A 23,008-nucleotide genomic window follows, 5' to 3' on the forward strand; every position below is an offset into this window, starting at 1 on the left:
CAACATCAAATTTAATTGTCTTGGGGTCTTCGCCATCCGATCAAGTGTCTCCTTTGGTGACAAGTCAATGTTTTCCACTAGAAAATATCAAAGCGGGTAATATTCAGTGTTGGTTATTATTTGTACATGTTTTGTTTTCTTCTCTGTTCTCCCTTTGCCAAGCTAATGATAATAGGAAAAAATTCTGGTGACATTAAAATCAAACTTCTCTAAAAGAATAAATAACCTAAGATAGATTTTGAAAACCTTGCGATTAAAATTCCCGAGCCTCATTTTAATGAATACTTAAGACATTGCTCGCAGTTTGCTAATTTTTCCCCTTGACTTTCCAATGTCCCCACAAATGCAGATACAAATCCGATGTCCATTAAACTACATTTTATTATCTTTAGGTTATTTGACAATAGGTAGTTTTAGCTTACTGCGGTGGCTATATAACTAAAACATAATGGACTGGGAGGCTTACAAAATAAATGTATTTCTCCCAGTCCCAGAGGCTGGGGAGTACAAGATCAAGGCTCTGGGAGACGTAAGGTGGGGGGAGGGCCTACTCCTTCATAGATGACTGTCTTTTTGCTGTACCCTCACATGGCAGAAGGAACAGGGGACCTTTTCTTGAGCCTTCCTAATAAGGGCACTAAACCCATTCTTGATGGCTCCCACTCTCATGACCCAAATCACCTCCCAAAGTTCCCACTTCCTAATAACATCACTCTGGGGCTTAGAATCCAATACGCCATATGAATTGGGGGGGGGGAGGGCATGTTCAGCCTGTCATGAGGACATTTAGTGCTCTTCCACTCGCCCTCTTTCTCAAAAGAGAAAAAAAGATGTGTTGAACAAAGTGACAGCAACCTGGGGTCCTTTACTTAAAGTTCATCTTATCTCTTCCTATGGTGTTCAAATCACGTATCTTAAAAACTGAAACTGCACACAGGCTCAGAGGAATACATTTACTATAAACTAATACATGTTGGAATGGTAGCTAAAAAATTTACTAATGAAGGGAGAGAGAAAAGCACTAGCTTACTATCCTTTCTTCTTCTTTTTTAAAGGTTTACTTCATAGACTGTAAAACATTTATTGGCAAAGCCAATGAAAACTTTTCACAGAAGTGGAATGGGAAATGTAGGAATTGTAATACACAGTGTGTGTGTGTGTGTGTGTGTGTGTGTGTGTGAAAGGAGGGAAAGAAATGAAACAATTTTCATACCAATGAAGTATGAAGTATATGTTGTGTCATACTGTTTTGATGAGGGGGATAAAAAGGAGAACCATACGAAGGTACATTGAAGCTTGAACCAGGAACTCTTTTCCTGAGAAGAAGAGCAATATTTACATTTCCCCAAACCCAAAGTTAAAATCCCTTCCCAATAATTGGGTTCTATTCAAGGGACTGTCCCAAAAGAAATCGACATCTGATGTGTAATTTTACCACCTTCGTATCAGATGCAAAAAGCACAAAGATGTGCAGCCAAACTATTTACTTGTTTACCTGTTTTACAGTGATGACATATCTCCTTTACTAGCGTTGAATAAATGATGCCATTCTCCATTTTTAGATCAATAAAGTCCATCTGGGTCTAAAGGCAAAAATAATGTGAAAGCTCACAGCAGTTGTTTTTTTTTTGAAAGACCAAATTAAAGTAATAATTAAAACCCTATAGCTTTAAACAGGATTACAAGCCTTGAAAAATATACAGTATTATCTACTGGGCCAGGAACAAATAACTCACCTAATTTGTTCCTTATTAAGTCTAACTGACTCTATTGCTTAAGAGCCTTCAGCAAAATGGAGTGGTGGTGTGAGGGGAACTAGAAAATATTATTTCGTTTCTTTTTTTCTTTAAACATTTTGTAGATTAAGGTAGTGGTTAAAGGCTCCAAGCACTGGAGGCTAGGTGATTCTGACTAACCCTTTCACTCAGTAACTAGAAAAATTGAATTAAAAAAAATGAAGTTCCTGGGAAAACACCAAATCGGGGATCACCTTTGAGATGAAAGAGCAGGCCTGGAGAGGGAGTGCAGTATTTCATCTCCACGGCGTGTTCGCTGGGGTGCCGGGGACCTCCAAACGCCAGCAGGAAGGCCAGGCTGGGCGGAGCTTTCCACAGCTGCGCGGGCGTGGGGACCCACGGAGCTCTGGGTCCCTGCAGGAGGGAGGGTGTGGTTGGACCTTCACGACTGCGCGGCTGTGGTGGGAATGTCCAAGGGGACCCTTCAGTGAAAGACAACAGGAGTAAACAGGTTCGGAAAACACCCAGTCTCCATTGGAATGGAACAGCATGGAATTATGGGCGCCCACAGACCCACTGGTAGCCAGAAACAAATGTCAATTCCCTCTAGAAAAACAAGTTGTCCTCTATAGTTATCGAACTCTTTTTACTATATTTGTATATACAAGGTCCAGCATTTAATTTGGAATAGGAAAACAGGAGTTTTTAAAGAAAACCAGACCACATGACAGAAGACAAGAACCATCAAAAACAAGTAGAACAAAAACCTAATTAAATAAAAGAAGACACTTGGAGGAAAAAAAGGTACAGCAGTAGATAAGACACAGCTAAACGGTGCTTGGTGGATTTGAGGAAAAGTCAGGCGAAGCTGTACAGAGTGAGGGCTGTAACATCAGAAAGCAGTTTTATTAACTACGACAGTTAAACACAGGCATACCCGACAAGTCAGGGATTCTACCCTTAGTTATGTCCACAACAAAAATGTGTCTACTTGAATACAGGGTGGGGCGAAAGTAACTGTACAGGTGTTCATATGGAAAATATCACAATAACTAATGAATAATAATACAAGAATACACACTGTGTTTTGCATACTCACAATGTAAATGTACTTGTGCTCCACCCTGTGTGCATACATAAAATCATGTACAAGAATAATCATATTAGTATTATTGGTATTTGCCAAAAGTCTAGACACAAGCTATCATGAACGATAGTTTGGAAAGTTAAATGACAGTATATTTACATAATTAACTAGTATACCATAATAAAAATAAACAATAAATATACAAACCATCTTGGGTACATATCATAAACATGCTTATGAACAGATCAACCAGAGACAAAAAAGGCCATACTATGTGATTTTTACTTACATACTCAAAACGGAGAAAAAATCAATCTATATTTAAAATAATATAGTGAGTGCTTTGGGAAGAGCTGCAGGAGCATGGTGGGGGTGTACAATTGGGATTCTTGGGGGGTTGGTATGGGAGGGAGCACGATCAATTTGTGAAAAAGTATTGGACTCATGCTTGTGATTTGTGCACTACCCTATGTGTATTTTGCATAGAGAAAATACAAAAAAGGTAAATGCAAAAGTGTCAAAAATAGCAAAGGCCTCTATTTTAGAATATATAAAAGTATTCTGCAAAGTAATACAAAGACAGACATCATACCTTAAACAATGGGCTGAAGATTTGAAAGGCTCTTCATTGGAAAGGCTTTGCGTGGGCACTGCATAAATTTTGGTTTGCATTTAAAAATTAAAGGAAAAATACTTAAAGTAGAAACTCTTAGGAATCTCAAAAACCTTTCTCTCCAGTCGCTCTCTTTCCAAGACCTAGAGACCCCACTTCTTTTAATCTAGACTTTCGTACCAGAAAACTTGTCTTGCTAATGCTTCTGCCTAGCGTGAACTATACTCTAGCACCCTGTCCACACACCCTTTGTGAGGCACAGATCCAGGGAGGCTGACATCAAATGAGCCCCCCTTTTCCCTCTAAGGTTTCCCACCTTAACACAGGCTGAGAGCAGAGGCAGACTTAGGTACATCAGTAGCTCCTGAGAATATCGTTATTACAGATGGTCATTCCAATACAGAGAAGGGGTGTTCCGAGTGGATCTCCAGTATCCCTTCCAGTGCTGCGTAGAAATGCATGTTCTCACTGGGGACTCAGGGATTCGAATCACCAGCTGTTATATGAAGGGCTTTAACTCCATTCTGACATGATTTACCCAGAGGTATGGTCAGATTCCACAAGCAAAGGGGTCAGTCCTACGAGACTTACCCCCTCACATGCCCCAAACAACAGTCACCAGCCTAGGTTACCGCCTGTGTTTCTCACCAACTGCCGTAGAGCAGAGGTTCCAAGGTTGGTTTCCTTGGGTGGTTTGGCTCAAGCAACTCACAGAACTCAAAGAAACATTTTACTTACTAGACCACTGGTTTATTATCAGTATAGATAGATAGATAGACAGACAGACAGATAGATAGATAAAGTCAGGAACAGCCCGATGGAAGAGGTACATAGGTCATAGAATGGGAAGGGGCATGGAGCTCCCATACCCTCTGGCAGCTTACTATTCTCCCCAAACTCCATAGGTTTGCCAGCCCCAAAGCTCTCTGACCCCCATCCTTTTAAGTGTTTATGACAGATTTATCATATACTCATTATTGAGGAAACCATTGGCCATTGACCACTGATTCAGCCTCCGGTTGCCCTATGTTGGAGGTTCGTACTAAAGGTTGCAACAATCCTCTCATCACATGGGTGGGCCCACTGGCCCCCAGCCCCAGCCTTCCTTTGCCTAGTTCTTTCGCAAAGTCACCTCATTAACACAACAAAAACACTTTTGCCATTCTTATCACTCCGGGAATCCCATTGGTTTTAGGAGTCTGGTGCCAAAACAGGGACACAGACCAAATCTACATATTTTTATTATAAATCACACTATCACAAGGACCTAAATCATAAAAGTTCAGATATGAGTCTATGAATTGCCCTACATATAAGAAGGCAAATAAATGTGCAATAGCCCAGAAATGTTTGCAAGCAAAGTACTTTTTTCTCAAATTGGTTTAGTCAAATAGCCCTGTTTATATAAATAATTTAAATATAGGGAATTACGTCCTTTTAAATCACAAGGAAAAACTAGTCATCACTTGGGTATTTTATATAAACTTGCTGGCATATAAATGTATATTGCAAATATAAGTATGTAATACATAATTTATAAGGTTCATCTTCACAATGTAGGCTGAAACGTCCAATAAAGCATTTTGAGTGTCCTCCTACATGAAAAATGTCAAAGAGGGCATGGTATCATAGATGGTCAGGGAAAGAACAGACAGCTAGAGAAAATGGGCAAAACCTGGGGTCAGTCATTAGAACTAGATAGGATTTTGTGACCAATACTGTTAGGGTGGGTGGGGATAGGAGGAAGCTCTGGCTGGACTTTGCCAAGACGGACATCCTCACAGTAACCTGAGCCTGAGGAAGAGACCACCAGTGCTGTATTGCTGCTTTGTTCAGAGGGCACCAGTCCCCAGCTCCCATGGGGAGCCAATGAAAATAAAACCCCACTACATTCCCTGCTTGGGTGCGACTTCTCCCGGCCTCATCCTGCAGACCGGGAGAACTTCACCCGGGGGCACAAACCCCAGTAAAGCTCTTTATTGCCTACTTTATGTCTGATTGGCATTTCTTTCTCGGCAGAGCCTAAGAAAACCTCTCAAACACTTCACCTTTCCCAGCACCCATGTTCTTTGCCATACAATTTTGCAGTCTTTCCTTCCCTCTGATATGAAGATGTATTTCCCTGTTTCAGTTTGGAGCTAGGTTTGTAATGCTATTTAGCAAATGAAATGTTAGCACACGTAACATAAAATGGAGCTTGGAAAGTGCTTGTGCACCATTGAACTTTGGCCTCTTGACTTCTGCCATCGGCAAGAGAATAGGTTTCCTAGACTAGCTTCTATGCCATTAGTCTGGGCTGCACAAGAATCACACAAGGCCTAGAGCTAGCAGCTGGGCTCAGGCTGGAAGACCTTCCCCAGTCACGCCCAGAGAGCCATGTTCCTGCATAATGGTTAAGTGACTGAGCTTTGAGATGGATCTTTAGGCAGCAACATTACGGCACTAGCTCATCAACACACAGGTTGATACAGCCAAACCCTTGTGACACTATATGGTAACATGTGCTTATAACATATCATGAAGCTTTTAAATCAGTGATCTCATGATAATCCACCAATATTTGTTTCACACAGGCAGGAAGTCATGGCATTAACTGATCTCACAGATGTATAAACTGAGTCTTAGGTGTTTGATCAAGGCCTGTGGGAGAGCCAGGATTCAAAGCCAAGGTGTCTGCTTCTCAGGTTACTGCAATTCTATCCCTCTTTGCAGCTTTTTAAAACATTAGCATGAAAGAACAGGGGGGAGAATGGAAGAAAATGCAATGACCATATAATGTATTCACACCAAAACAAATTGGATTTTTTCTAAATGTTTGAGTAGATTTACTAACAGAGATCTAAGGGCTAACTTCATTTTTACCTTTTCCATTTTCCATTCTGTCCGTGACAAAAGCCCACAAAGAAATGCATTAGGAACTAAGGATTGGAGAAGAATGCAGAGTAAAAAAAAAACCCCAAACCCTATACCTAGATAATCCATGAACTAAACAATCAACTCTTCACTCAATGCACACGTGTAGACTGAGATGCCTGCCTAACAGTGAGGCAGTAGGCAATGATGAATGACTGCGAGAAATCAGTGAAGAATCCTTCCCGAGCTCCAAATTGTGCCCTGAATATCAAAATCTGCTGGAACAGGTGACATGTTGCCACAGGTTCTGGGGAGCAGACAGAAGAAATTGCAGATCTGCCAACAATTTATTTCCAAAGACAGAGAGAAATGGTGATGTAGCAATGTCAGAAAATAACGCAGCAAGCTTTTTTATTTTTCCGTCTGTCTGAGGAATGGTGAGCCAGACGATGGTTTTATTATCTGAGCTCCAGAGAAAGACAAAACGCAATAATTAAGAAATCCGAAGACTGTCATAAAAGACAATACGAAGCAGGAAGCCGAACAATTACTTAAAGTGCTCAAATAGCTCAGCTCAGAACTTCACTGCTTTAAATATTTGGGGTGGGGCGAAATGAAGAGTTATCTCAGGAAGGGAGAAACATTAAAATCCTAGAAAAATAAACACGAGTACATAAAAAATATTTATTCAGTCATCTGCTGAATGTATATTGCAACCCTACAATGCCCCCAAGCATATATTTTGTAAAGGAAGAAACATGAAAATAGCTATTTACTGCTCTAGGTTCCCAGTACGGGCGATTCCAGCTCTGAAGTCCCTAAACTTGATGGCCTGATTTTTATTTTTGCTTTTATTTTCTTCAATGAAATCACTCAGAAAATGATCTCGGTCTTCTACTTCCTTTAAAACCTGAATTTTATACCAACATAGGGGGTCCTTAGGTTGTGGTTGCATTTGTTGTGGCTACTGGTGTGTGTGTACATGCTCTGACTGAGTGAGATACAGACACACTTGTGTAGCCCCCCCTGACGCTGTGGAACTCGATCCAGACTCAGCGCAGCCACTTTCTAGAAAACACAACCGGAAAGGCTGAAATACTTTCAAGTCAGCTCAAGGATTGTACTTCCGTTTCTTGAGCATGATGTAGAGACTCTTCAAAAACCACCATTTAAAAAATCATTTTTATTGTTATTCTCTTATATTTGCCCCACTATTTCTCCTGCTGCCCTCCTCTGACCAGCCCACCCCTCACTCCCACAATCAATCCACACACAGTCGTCCATGCCCGTGGGTCATTCATACATGTTCTTTGTCTCATCCCTTCCCCTTCTTTCTATCATTATTCTCCTCCCCTCTCCCCTCTGGTCACTGTTGGTCTGTTCCATGATTCCTTGCCTATGGTTCTATTTTGTTCCTTAGTTTATGTTGTTCATTAGGTTCCACTTATAGGTGAGAGCATATGGTACTTGTTTTTCACCGACTGGCTTATTTCACTTGGCATAATATTCTCCAGTTCCATCCATACTGTTGCAAAACGTAGGAGATCCTTCTTCCTTTCTGCTCTGTGGTTACTCCATTGTGTAAATGCATCATAGTTAAAAATTGCCATTTTTTTCTTCTCATCCCTTTTCTACAATCCGTGGCAATTCCCGTGTCTGTGTGCCCCCTCCGTCAATCACAGCAATCATGTTACTTCTCTTCTTACCTCTGCCCTGTCTCCAGATTCTGAATCAAAATACCCACAAGGAACAACTGGCAAAGTACTGTGCAGAGAATGGTGATGAGAATAAGCAGTGTAGGTAGGTAGATAAAGCTGGAATCTTCCTTATAGAAGAGAAAAGAAAAAGGCGAGCTTTACTCATACCCAAACAATGTCCATCCAGACACATTTAAAAAATTACCCTTTTCCTAAGAGTACATCAACGTTCACAGGTGCTTCAATGAATGTATCATGACCTCTTTTCAGAGACAAAGAGTCTGCTGGCTGACGCACACTGTTTGATAATAATACTCAAGCATGTCAGACACAACTAATAGCCTTCTTTGACTCTTGTTATAGCTGGAAACCCATTCAGAAGGTGGAATTCATTTATAGGGCTTAAAAAAATTAATGCATAGAGTTTAGTAAGCCATTCAAAAAGTTGGGCAGGAAAATCTAATAGAGAATTTAGACGCATCCTGTCTGATTGAAATTATGAACGTCCATCTCCATAAAACTGACTGACAGACAATAAAATAGGTAATTACCAACAGGACACCATCAAACAGGGGATAAGATTAAAGAATTAGACTAGAACAGTACCTGTGATGGCAGAATTTAAACTTTACAATGCATTTGTAGCCAGACAAGCAAGCATTTAAAAGCACTTTTTATGTACTTCACTTGCATTAGAAGATAAAATACAGTGAAACACCAAGAAAATTTCTTAAAGTTCAAGGTTTGTCTTAAGCATAAAAAGAACCCCCCCAAATAGTAAAACAATGTCCACACACAAAAACTCTGTGCAAATATTGATAAATGCTGTACTTATTCACCAAAAAAATGGAAGCCAGGAAGATATCTTTTATAGGTAAATGGGTAAAACAAATTTTGACCTATCCACACAACAGAATCTTACTCAGTGATGAAGGGAGCCACGATACCATACACAAACACGGATGAATCTTAACTGCACAATACTTAGTGAAAAAAGCCAGTCTGAAAAGGTTACATACTGTTCGCTCCCATTGACAAGGCATCCTAAAAAAGGCAAAATTGTAGGGATGTAAACCAATCAACTGTGGTTGCTGAAGATCAGGAGGGAGAGGAGGTGAATTAGGTGAAACACGGGGATTTTATAAGGGTGGAGACACTAGTCTATGAAATGCTGTATTGTGATATATGCCACTATCCTTGTAGCATTGTATTGCTGATACATGATGCTATACTTATAGAATCTGTAGGAATTTACAGCAAAAGAGTGAACGTTAATGTCTGAATATTAAAACAAAATTATTGAGGAGGTTGGGGGACACCAGAATGAAATGTAGAATGGGACCAAGGAGTCAAATTGTAGTAGAAATGTATCGAACAACCTCATTACAGGGGTGGAGAAAAGGATTCTGGCCACAGTAACTTTGGAGGGAAGCAGAGTCTGTAAGACTGAAGGCAGGCAGTACTTACTGTCAGTGCGCACTGTACCATAGTTGAGAATTTCCCTCCCCAGTGGTATAGGTTAACATTTCTGAAAACACTATACACGATACATGTACTGGAATTGCATAGTTAAGTGAATGGCTGGTGAATGGCAAGATCCAGGTTTCTGACCACTGGCCTTAGAGATTACCATCAGCAAGAAAAGCAGGTACAATGATCCAGGTAGGAAAAGTTAGAGTTGGAGACATCAACTACTGTTTGGTTTAATATAGATATATTTATTCATACGAGATCCTAGATGCAACAACATCCCAGTAACAATGAGCACGCCCAGTGTACAGAACTCTGTTTCTGGCACCATTGTCCAAAAGGGAACTCAGAGTAACCTTGGAGAAATGGCTGATTCTAAGTCCTAGGGAGGGAAATGCACAAGATGAACTTGGAGAACCTTACCGTGCCAGAAAAAAAGTATCCCACACAGATGCACCTGGGGATGGGTGGGTGACCAAGAGATGCTGGAGACAGCTGGAAGAGCTCCCAATGGCAACATTAGGATATTCTGAACAAAGTAAATACAATTTTGGATTATAACCCAAAGAATAAAATAAGTGTCCATGAGTTCAAAAATAAATAGTAGAATAAAAAAATTAATAAATGGGAGGGAAGAGAATAGCTTCTCAAGGTAGTGAAACATACCCCCAACACACACACACCTGGACCAATATCAACATTAACAGTGATGAGTCATGTTAATAGTATGGGGACTTGATATGATACGGTGAGAATCACACTTCACATCTATGAATTTCCTCCTCTAAATCAGTCTCCAGTTTACTGAAGAGAAATAGCAGAGAAATCCTGGCTTAAGAACATTCCTGGCAAAATACCTGATCAGNGCACAAGATGAACTTGGAGAACCTTACCATGCCACAAAAAAGTATCCCACGCAGATGCACCTGGGGATGGGTGGGTGACCAAGAGATGCTGGAGACAGCTGGAAGAGCTCCCAATGGCAACATTAGGATATTCTGAACAAAGTAAATACATTTTTGGATTATAACCCAAAGAATAAAATAAGTGTCCATGAGTTCATAAATAAATAGTAGAATAACAAAATTAATAAATGGGAGAGAAGAGAATAGCTTCTCAAGGTAGTGAAGCACATACCCCCAACACACACACACCTGGACCAATATCAACATTAACAGTGATGAGTCATGTTAATAGTATGGGGACTTGATATGATACGGTGAGAATCACACTTCACATCTATGAATTTCCTCCTCTAAATCAGTCTCCAGTTTACTGAAGAGAAATAGCAGAGAAATCCTGGCTTAAGAACATTCCTGGCAAAATATCTGAACAGTTCTTCTCACAACTTTCAGGGTTGTCAAAAATAAGAAAAATCTCAGAAACTTGCAGCTAAGGGGAGCAACAGACCTAATAACGAAGCGTAATGTGCTGTCTTGGATAGGACCCAGGAACAGAAAACAAAAAGCAGGGAAGAGTTGTTGAAATATGATTAAATTATGGACTTTGGTGATTACTTGTGACAAATTTGTCTGAATAATGGCAGATGTTAATAAGAGTGAAAAGTATACGGAACTCTCTATTATCAACTCAAATTTACTTAAATTTAGAACTCTTACAAAAAATCTGAAAAAACTATAGAAGATTTCTTAGGAACATGTTTTAAACTTAATAAGCATAACCCAATGCCAGACACTAAAAGAATCCAGGAACTCTCTCTTATAACATTGGACAATTTGATTTTACAATCTCTCACATCCTCTCAATACTAGCCATAAATTTTACGACAGTGGAATGTTATCTTATTTGTCTTTATATCCACATAGTGTCTAGCACATTATTTTGTAAATATAAGTGCTCAAAAGGTTTTGGTAGAATTGAAGTCACATATATTAATGGTTCCATAGAAATAGGTAATGAATAAATTGACAACAAAGTGAATATGAGCATTCATAACTATTATAAAAAATCAGGTGCATCATTTATTCTAAAAGAAATTGTTGAACACACGATATAGATTTAATGCTCAGTAGCTATAATTAATGTTTACTGCAGACTAAAGGGAGGAGTTTAAATTTCAACTAGTACTTGGTGTTTGAGGATTAGTAGAATAATACTTCCATAGGCTCTCAAAAAGAACCTTGCACTTAAGACTTGAGATTTTCAAATTATTGGTAGAAATGAGTGTACTATGTGTGTTCACAGTGCCCCAGGTGAGAGTGCTCAAAAGGTTTTGGTAGAATTGAAGTCACATATATTAATGGTAAAGTCACATATATTAGTCACATAGAAATAGGTAATGAATATATTGACAACAAAGTAAATATGAGCATTCATAACTACCATAAAAATCAGGTGCATCATTTATTCTAAAAGAAATGCTTATTCGAATGAAAATATAGTAGACTTTTAATATTCACCCACCTAAAATCCACCATTCCTACTTTGAAATGTATAGTATGAAGCCAGTTTGAGAAAATTCAATGTCCTACCTATAAAATTGTAAATTACTACTTGGTTGGTGAGAAGAACTCACTTTGCTAATTTTGAGGCCTAGCTAAATACCCAACATTTTCATTTCATAGTAGTATTGTTCCTTTGTACTAAATAGTCACAGTACACACTATACCTTCCATCTATAAATTGCTTTCTAGCTTATTTCAGTATTTTTAATCTTTATTATATTTTTTCTATTACCATTTAGCTCCCTTATACCTTCCTCTCCCCAGCAATCACCACACTGTTGCCCATGTCCGTGAGTCCATTTTCCTTTTTACTCAATCCCTCCATCTCCTAGCCTCCCTCATCCTTAGCTGTCATCCTGCTCTCCATCTGTGAGTCTGTCTCTATTTTGCTTGTTAGATCAATTTGTTCATTCGATTCCACATATGACTGAAATCATAGGTGTTTGTCTTCTCTGACTGATATATTTCACTTAGCATGATGTTCTCCAGGTCCATCCATACTGTCACAAAGGCTAAAACTTGCAGCTTTTTTAATTTTTAAAATAATTTAAGATTTCATTTATGTATATATGGAGTGGGGGAAAGGGAGGAAGAAATAGAGAGAGGGATACAGATGTGGCAGAGAAATATCCATTGGTTGCATCTTGCACACCCCAACTGAGACCTGGCCCACAATCCAGGTATATGGTGGGACCTGGAATCAAACCAGAGAACTTTTGGTTTGCAGGCCAGTACTCAATCCAGTGAGCCACACCAGCCAGGGTAAAATTTCCTTCTTTTTTACAGTCAAGTAGTATTCCATTGTGTAAATGTCCTATAGTTGCTTTATCCACTCATCTACTGGTGGACACTGGGACTGCTTCCATATCTTGGCGATTGTAAATAACATTGCAATGAATGTAGGGGTGCATATGTTCTTTTGAAGTAGTATTTGGGGTTCCTTCAGATATATTACCAGAAGTGGGATTGCTGGTCAAAAGGCAGGTCCATTTTTAATTTTTTGAGGTACCTACATACTGCTTTCCACAGTGGCTGCACCAGTCTGCATTCCCACCAACAGTGCACTAGGGTTCCCCTTTCTCCACATCCTTGCTAGCACTTGTTGTTTGTTGATTTGTTGATGATAGCAATTCTGACCAGTGTTAGATGATATCTCACTGTGGCTTTAATTTGCATTTCTCTGATGATTAGTGACATTGAGCAACATTTCATATGTCTATTAGCCATCTGTATGTCTTCTTTCAATAAACAATGTCACCCCAATATATTTAAGATTATACAAAAATATGTACATTATTTTAGCAAGTTAAAATAAAAACAAACAAATAAAAAAGGTGAAGCTTAGTAGGAAAGGAGCCTTAAATTCACTCTTCTCTCACTAAACAGTCCTCTCAGCCCGAAGCCCAACCGAAAATAAAGGGCAAGAGCCCAGCGGATAAGGGCTCCAGGCATTAGCTTTCTGGGGCCCAGAACAGGTTAGAAAAGCTTGGAGAGTGGATCAGGAGGGGCATAAAAACAAAAACAAAACCCCAACCCCCCCAGCACATTGTATATTCACAAATGTGTATATTCAAGTTCTCATTCTTATTCCACCAGGAACATCAATGCTCTACCCTAAGAAGGATATACAGTCCCAAATGGATAAGGGATTTCATGCTGGAATGTGGTGGGAGATAATATTGTTATAAATGGGACCAGAGACTTCTTTAATCTTTAAATACCCTGAGTGATAAGCCTTTTAAACATTTTATTTTTAAAATGGGGAAGTGTAGACCTAAAACAGACCTAACAGCTTACATATTTGTAAAAATGTAAGTCTAGTACGGGAAAGGGCTCCATTCTAAATACAGCAAAGCAATCTCCCCGGACCCTCCGCCATCTCTCCACCTGTCCATGGAATGTCTTATAGAACCGACAAAAGAATTTACACTTTCATAGAGAAACATTCATTTTGAGGTTAGTCCTTCAGAATACCTCTTTTCAGGCAATCTAGGGTTATTTTAGATAAACGCTGTGCTCACACAGAAAGAAATATGTGGAAATGTTTTAGACTACTATCTTAGGCTAGTGTTCTTCCAACACTTTATTTCTTGGACAGAATGTGGGGTTTTCACCAAAATGTTTATTGAAGATGCTTTAACTTTGAAAGGTACACATACATATATGAATGTTTTCATATGTATACACTCACGTATGTGTGCCTATGTGTATACTTTACTATGTTAAAAATAAATCACATCACAAAGCAGAATAAAAACATGCTAATTTGCTTTAAAAATAGGCACAAGAAAATAGAATGTGACACGGACTCCGTCCATTGAAATAGTATTGACAGTGGGATATGAACGACAAACTAAATAATTCCCAGAGCGGGAAGGCCTTCCAGTCACCTCCTAGCCCCCACCATTTTGCATATGAGAAAATTCAGGAGGTTTGGTTAAGAAAATAGGACTCTCTTATTTGAGAATGAAAACTGAACTTTACAAAGCTTTTGCCAGGATCAGAAACTAAAATTAAAAATAATAATAATAAAAGTGTTGGCTGGGCCGTGGGGTGAAAAATGCGAACATGAAGAAACCAGCTCAGCAGCGAGAGAGGANGTGGGGTTTCCACCAAAATGTTTATTGAAGATGCTTTAACTTTGAAAGGTACACATACATATATGAATGTTTTCATATGTATACACTCACATATGTGTGCCTATGTGTATACTTTACTGTGTTAAAAATAAACAAATCACATCATAAAGCAGAATAAAAACATGCTAATTTGCTTTAAAAATAGACACAAGAAAATAGAATGTGACACGGACTTCGTCCATTGCAATAGTATTGACAGTAGGATATGAACGACAAACTAAATAATTCCCAGAGTGGAAGGCCTTCCAGTCACCTCCTAGCCCCCACCATTTTGCATATGAGAAAATTCAGGAGGTTTGGTTAAGAAAATAGGACTCTCTTATTTGAGAATGAAAACTGAACTTTACAAAGCTTATGCCAGGACCAGAAGCTAAAATTAAAAATAATAATAATAAAAGTGTTGGCTGGGCCGTGGGGTGAAAAATGCGAACACGAAGAAACCAGCTCAGCAGCGAGAGAGGAGTCAATTGCAGCCAAGCAGAGTCCCGTGTGAGAAAAATGAGACCTGAGACAGAGGAGGGAGCTTCGAGGCGCTTTCTGGTCCTGGTCCCTCTGAATCCTGCTTGTCCTGCTGTTTCTCCAGACACTCTGTCCTGAAACCACATTCCCACACGAGTAATTGAGTAAGCTTCCACGAGTTAGTAGTTTTGGTACTAAAATAGAGTGGATTGAAACCCTGGCTGGTGTAGCTCAGGGGATTCAGTGAGGGCCTCCGAACCAGAGGATCGCGGTTCGATTCCCAGTCAGGGCACATGCCTGGGTTGCAGGCCAGTTCCCAGCAGGGGACTCATGAGAGGCAACCACACATTGATGTTTCTCTCCCTCTCTCCTTCCCTTCCCCTCTAAAGATAAATAAATAAATAAGTCTTTTAAAAATTATTTAAAATAGAGTTGACTGGAACAGACATTCTCTGTGTCCCCCCCATACACCATTTTTCCTCATATCCCAAATTTCTGTTACACTAAACTTCGTATTGCTCCTCTAAACCTGTCTGGGGTTTTTGAGGGCTCTTCATCATGTAATAGAAACCCCAGAGAAAACACAGATTGTAGACTTGTCCACACAAAGCAGAGGCAAGTTCTATGAATGGAATATTGGACCCAGGGATTCCCTCCTGTGAATTTTGGTGCATCAAATGCAAGTCTTTCTAAAAACCCAAAGAACTCACTTGTTTCTTTATTTTTTATTGTTTTATGTTTTTTTTCCACTGTCGCATTGCCGTGTCCTAAACAAAATTTCTGAATACAGACCCTTTGTAGGAGTATGACCATAGAGACTCAAAGGGCCTTTGTGTTTCTAATGTCTTGTGGTCACAGTGAATGTTCAAGAGCTTTGACCAACTCTCAGAAGCAATCCGAGAACCCAGTTGCTAGGAGTTCCACGACTCAGTACAGCCAGGATCTAAGAAATATTAAAGTTTTGGAAAATCTCAACCATCTGCTGTCAAGTCAAGGTTTCACATTCCGGGTGCTTTGACTCTTCCCCTGGGTCTCTATCCACAGATGACACAGTGGTTTATTAAAGTCTGACACACTCTCACAATTTGATTTTCCACTAAAAATGCAAAAATGAAAGTAAGTGAAAGAGAAATGGGGGGAAAGAATGCCAACCTTGAGACCCTAAGGATTCTTCAGATACTTTTTCAAACATCTCCCTTCTCCCTTACAAATTTCACTAACAATCAAAGGCTGAGAGAGTGAAAGGCAATTTCCCCAGGGTCACGCAACTAATTATATGACCGAATAGATCTCCAGGCCCTACTATCTGGTTTTAGGGTGTGACAAATAAGAAAACACACCGAGGCCTACGCCAAACCTGACGTCCAGCACAGGTGCCAATTGGCTCGAGTGTTTAGATCAATCAGTCTGCGGCTCCCTGCCTAGAGCAAGAGTTGCTCAGAAGTCTGTGGCTAAAATGTACCCAATGATGTGGTTTTGTTTTTGTTTCTGCTTGCTTTCCTCTCCCCCCCGCCATCATCACTGAACTATTTTTACTTGGTGCCATTACTGAAAAATAGATGGATTGCCCATAAAATTCTGGATCTCTGGCCTCACTAAGATGAATGCACATTGTCAGCCGGGGGCCAGCATTGCTGGCTTTGAGGTGTACCCACTCTCTTCAGACAGGAAATGCATGATTTAGTCCCCCTCTGCTCCCAGCCTGCTTCATCCATTTCAGTTACTTGCCTGGCACTGACATTTGATATTCCCTCAGGTTTCATATTACCAACTCCGTGTCACACGGGTGTTGCTTTGGAAAGACTCACTTTGCCTCTCCACACAGAATGCTTCTGCATACAGTACACCATATTATCCAATATCTCAGTGCACTTTGGAGTCAGACCACTTTGATTCAAATTCTGGTGTGAGCATGGGCAAGTTCTTCAACAACTCTTGCCTCCGTTTTCTCATCTACAAAATGGGGCTGGTAATACTACTATTGTGAGCATTCACTGAGTTCATAAAAAACACATTTGTCAGAAAATGACCTATGTTCTTTTACATATGTGTTTGCTATCACTGTATTATCTCCTTAGATCTGCCTATTGTCCCATAAAATGCAAATATGATTCATGAAGTAAAGTCAATATGGGAAACTCTGGAGTCACATGTATAGACTTTGTTTTACTTAAAGAACATTTTGTTGTTGTTGTTGTTGTTATAGAATGATCCTTCCATGGTAGCTTCCTTCCTAATTATCAACTGTGTAGTGTCTAATGAGTGCATTATGACTTTAATATCTTTGTTCCTGCACTCTATTCTGATACGATAACAACTTTGGAAGATAAAATCAGAAATAAACCAATTAGGGATAAATCAAATAAACGAGTATATTTCTTGCTTCTTTCTCTTTTGTCTTATTTATTGCTCCCTTTTTTCCCATATAAGACACCGAGGAAAGTATCTGAAATCGAAACAAAGGTAATCTCACCCTGTGCCCCCTAATCCATCACCCTGCTCTTTCCCAAAGAGTTTAGATCTGACCGTACAACACTCGTCAGAGTGTTGGAAACACTTATCAGAGTAGGTTCAAAAAGCTACTCCTATATAGTTGCAGTTGACCTAGCTACTGAAAACGATTATTTAGTCATTCCCCTATCTGTTAACTGTACTGCCATTCTCCCATACAATTTCAAAATCTAAGAGCCATGATCAATTGCTTTCTCTCCCTGGACACAGCCTCGACTTCAACATCCTGCCAATCATACTTCTACAGAATCTTTGGAAGTTGTCATCTCCTCTGGGGTTTTCATTGCCATTGTCTTGGTTGGTTGGAGCTTTCCTTGCCTGTCACTTCGGTAGGAGTGCTGGCTTCTTAAGCTTCCCTGTGTCAAGTCCCTTTCTGGTGATTCTCCTTGAATGGATTTTCCTAAGAGCACAGGTTGAATCATGTCCCCTCCAGGGTCTATTCTCTTTCCAATGCAGTGACAGTCCTGTCCTCCCAGTGTGGAATACCTCCTGTGCTCCACAACCTCATCTCTAACTGTCTTTAATTTAGCACTGTTGCTGAACTCAGTTTCCTCAAAGTGATTTCTAATTTTTTTGCTCCTTGTTTGCTCCTGGCATGTCTATCTCCACATTTAAAATAAATACTCATCTGTCTAATATCAACCCCTCTCTAAAGTACCTGAAGCACTTTTATTTAGTAAAACTCATAGATTCTATGGATTTTGATGATGTTCTGTATATATTTCTTCATAAATAACTATATATCACATTGTGCCACATATGCTAATTTTATGCAACTTATTAAACTCTAAGAAGGGAGAAACTGTATGTTAGCAAGTATTTCTGAATACCCACTTTGTCCATATCCACATTCATAAGATACGATTTTAATGGACTTAGGATTCTCAGCTATTATCATGAAAAGGTAGTTCATAAAACAAGACATCAATTTCGTAGTGAACTCAGTATGTCTTTACCAAACAGAATTGGGCACTCAAATCATCAAAAAGTTCAGACACATCTCAGCTAGATGATGGGTTCACCACTGTAGAGGATGTTGCCCTGTTCTAGTGAATTAGAGAGGCAACCCTTACTTAGAACTGCTTTTGGGGAGTTACAACCAATACAATACGCAAAGCTTGAGAAAACAACAACATCAAACTGTTCACGTCAGTGTTGTCCTCAGGCTGACAAAATTTATTCTTAGCTTGACCAATTTTGGCAGTCTACTTCCTACCTAGCTTTGCAGTGCATTGTAAGTATAGGATATCCATTCAGTTGCATTCAATTGCCTTTCTACAAATCAGATGTTACAGATATTTGAACGCTTCCACTACCTAGTCCTTAAAACGTTAATTCCTCCTTGTCCAGGAGCAACCGGAACATCTGGCACTGTTCTAAGTGAAGCCACTGGTGCAGTTCGCCTCCTGAATGGGAATGTGATGGGCTGAGCTGGAGGGAAAACCAGTGGCATGTGTGACAGAGGGCGGGTGCAGTGGAAAAAGGAAGGAGAGATTTTTGCAACATGCTTCCTATAAAAATGGCTGGACCATCCCATAGATTCTTATTTCACTTGCAAATGATGCTCAACCACTTTAAGTAACAGTTTGAAACTTTGACCTATGCATATTGAATAAGTGAAATTATTCTTCGATGGTGATGAGGACTCAAGAACCCCATGGTGACAATTTGTATCTTTCTCAATTCATGTGGATTGTCACCACACCCAAAATTGAACACTCGAGTCTTACTCCACCGAAAAAGCTTTAGGCAATAATGTTTGGAACTCTGGGTGCCCATGATCAGAAAGAGAAGGAAATAAGAACACACTAATATAAAAGGTATGAGATATTGTATATGACATTAAAAATAAGGATTGTTTTGCCAACAACTCACAAATTCACACTTTTACTTAAGAGAGACACATTCAATTAGAGACATGATTGTTCATAAACACATATCAGAAGTCTTGTGACCTAGGCTTTGGAATTTCTATAAAACTATAAAACTTACTAAGAAAAATAATTCTATACTCAGAGGTAAAGAATAGTCTTCCTAAAATAAGACAGGAACTTCTTTATAGCTCTGTCCCCACCCCTTTCACTGTTGATGTCACAAATGACATCTTTATATATAGATTGTGTGCTCAGAAACATAAACTAATTTTTAAATGCATTAACCTTTTGAATTATGAAAAAAACAAGATTTGGAGCGACAAACCAAAGTTACAGTACTATAGTAATACTTAGCTTTTTCAGTTATAATTGTATCTTTTTGTTAAATGCATTAGTTTCTGAAATCATGTAAAAACAGAAAGCGCAGTTACAAACCATTGTCACAATAACACTGCCTCCTGTACTTGCCCACGTGTTTACCTTTTTTGAGCCCATCAAAGCTTTTTTGAGCTTTATTTGCTCTCTAGTGCATTTCATTCCACCTTGTAGACCCTCTTGAACTTTTCCTACAGGGTAGATAGAGTGGACACAAACTCTCTCATCTTCTGTTTATCTGTGAATGTCTTCATTTCTCCCTCATTTTTGAAGATGGATAGTTTTGCCAGATATAATATTCTTGGTTGACAGATTATTTTCTTTTAGTGTTTTAAATATATTGGCTCAGTATTTTCTGACTTCTAAAATTTCTGGTGAGAAATGTAATGATACTTACTGAGGATTCCTTGTGTTTGACAAGTTGCTTCTCTCTTCCTGCTTTCTTTTCTCTTTTTTATTGTATTTTTTCCATTAGCATTTACCCTCCCTTATACTCCCCTCCACCCCTGCAATCACCACACTGTTGTCCATGCCTATGAATCCTTTTTTCACAAGATTTTATTTATTTATCTTTAGAGGGGAAGGGAAGGAGAGAGGGAGATAAATGTCAATGTATGGTTGCCTCTCATGCGTCCCCTGTTGGGAATCGGCCTAATTGGCCTGCAACCCAGGCATGTGCCATTACTGGGAATCGAACTACGGTAGTTTGGTTCACAGGCCCGCACTCAATCCACTGAGCTACACCAGCCAGGGCTATGAATCCTTTTTCCTTTTGACTTTTCCTTCCACCCACTAACCCCAATCCCCCAAAGTTGTCAGCTTGCTCTTTATCTATGAGTCAGTCTCTTATTTTGCTTGTGAGTTCAGATTGTTCATTACATTCCACATGTGAGTGAAATCATATGGTATTTGTCTTTTTCTGATTGGCTTATTTCACTTAGCATTGTTTTCTCCAGTCCATCCATGCTGTTGTAAAGGGTAAAATTTTCTTCTTTTTTACAACTGAGCAGTATTCCATTGTGTAAATGGGCCATAGTTGTTTTATTATCTACTGATGGACACTCGGTCTGCTTCCATGTGTTGGCAATTGTAAATAAAACTGAAATGAACATGGGGTGATTACATGATTTTGAATTAGTGTTTTGGGCTTCTTTGGATATACTCCCAGAAGTGGAATTACTAAGTCATAAGGCAATTCCATTTTTAAAATGTTGAGGAGTCTTCCACACTGCTTTCCACAGTGGCTGTACCACTCTGCATTCCTACCACATCCCCTTGCTCCACATCCTTGCCAGTGCTTGTTTGTTGATTTATTGATGATAGCCATTCTGACCATTGTGAGGTGACATCTCATTGTGGTTTCAGTTTGCATTTCTTTGATGATTAGTAACATTGAGTATCTTCTTATATGTCTATTGGCCATATGTCCTCTTTGGAGAAGTGTTTATTTGGGTCCTTTTCCAACGTTTTTAAAAAGTTTTCATTTATTTATTTTTAGAGGGGAAGGGAAAGAGAGAGAGAGAGAGAAATATCAATGTGTGGTTGCCTCTCATGCGTCCCTTGCGGGAATCTGGCCTGCAACCCAGACATGTGCCCTGACTGGGAATTGAACTGCGATCCTTTTGTTCGCAGGCCCGAGCTCAATCCACTGAGCTACTCCAGCCAGGGCTCCAACTCTTTAATTGGATTGTATGCTTCTTGGTATTGAGTTTTATAATCTCAACATTCCCTTTTTTTCTTTGACTTTTGAAAGTTTGATTGTAATGTGTCTTGTGGTAGGTCTCTTTGAGCCCATCTTTGAGTTCATTGAGCTCCTTGGATGTGTTTATTCATATTGTTCACCAAATGTGAGAAATTTTTAGCCATTATATCCTCAAATATTATTTCCGACCCTTTTCCTCTCTCTTCTCATTCTGTAACTCCTACAACATATACATTGGTTCTCTTGATGATGTTCTATACCTCTTAGGTTCTGTTCACATTTCTTCAATCATTTTCTTTCTGTGGCTCAGACTCAATAATTCTTACTGTCTCATTTCAGAGTTCACTGATGCTTTCTTCTGACTGATCAAATCTGCCTCTTAATATCTCTAGTAAAATTTTCATTCAGCTATTGTACTTTTCAGATTGAGAACTGTCAGATGGGATGGGTGTTGGGGGCTGGGTGAACAAAGGTGACGGGATTAAGATATGTATGTGCCTATGTATACACACACACACAACAGTATATTGATGGCCAGAGGGAAATGTTGAGGAGTGGGGGCAGGTGGAAATGGGCAAGGTGGGGGTAGAAAGAGACTTTACTCTGGGCAATGAGGGCATGACGAAGCATGTAGATGTTTTTTGAGTTGTACGGTTTTATTCATCCATGTCATCCCAATAATTGTTTAAAAAGAGATATAGCCAGGGGCAGAGAGAGGTCCCTATCTGTCCTTTAACTCTACTTACCTTCCCAAACACGAAGTTACAAATCCCCTACCTAGGCAGACCCTACTTGCAGTCACACAGTTTAGCAAGCTCAGCAGAAGAGAACTAACCTTTTCAGTAGCTCCAATGGTGATCTGAAATTGTGCTCCTTTAGTCTCATCAGTTTTGCTTGCCTATCACTGAACCAATTCACAGAGAGTAAGAGGGTGTAAAAACAGGTCCAGAGCTCAAACCAGCTACATGGCTTAAAGGGGGAGAACCACTGTTCCCTAAGGAAAATCGGGGTTTTATCCCCAGCATGGAGGGAATTTGGTGCTGGTTGAGTGTAGGTGTACAAACAGGCTCCCTGCTTCCATCTCACTGTAGTTGTGATGGAACCTGTTCTCCCTGAGCATATTCTCCAAAACACTGCTCTTTCAATGATTATTCACATTAGACAGATGATTTTTAATTTGTGATGAAAAACTATCAGCTAAAGCTCGTTGAAAGCAAGACAATGAGACTCGTGGAGTAGTCGGTCAAAAGGTGGGACTCTACAGGACAGATGCTCAGTTCCCTACTGCCAGCATTGCTGAGTCCACCCCCAGCACCCCTGGGTTTCAGAAGCTGAACCCGGACACTCCCTTCCTTCACTGTTCTTCTTCTAGTACCTTCTGCCCCTTCCTCTGCACCACAAAAATGAGTGCCTTCTGAAACGCTGCTAATTAGCAAGAATAGGTCTATTCAACAATAACTGTAATTAGTGCTAATTACCTTCCCCTAGGCTCCCCAGGTTAAAGAGGTTTCCTTATTATTATTGTTT

The sequence above is a fragment of the Sturnira hondurensis genome, unplaced genomic scaffold (genome assembly GCF_014824575.4).
Source record: "Sturnira hondurensis isolate 20B ecotype Veracruz unplaced genomic scaffold, ASM1482457v3 Scaffold0003090, whole genome shotgun sequence".
NCBI classification, from domain to species: Eukaryota; Metazoa; Chordata; class Mammalia; order Chiroptera; family Phyllostomidae; genus Sturnira; species Sturnira hondurensis.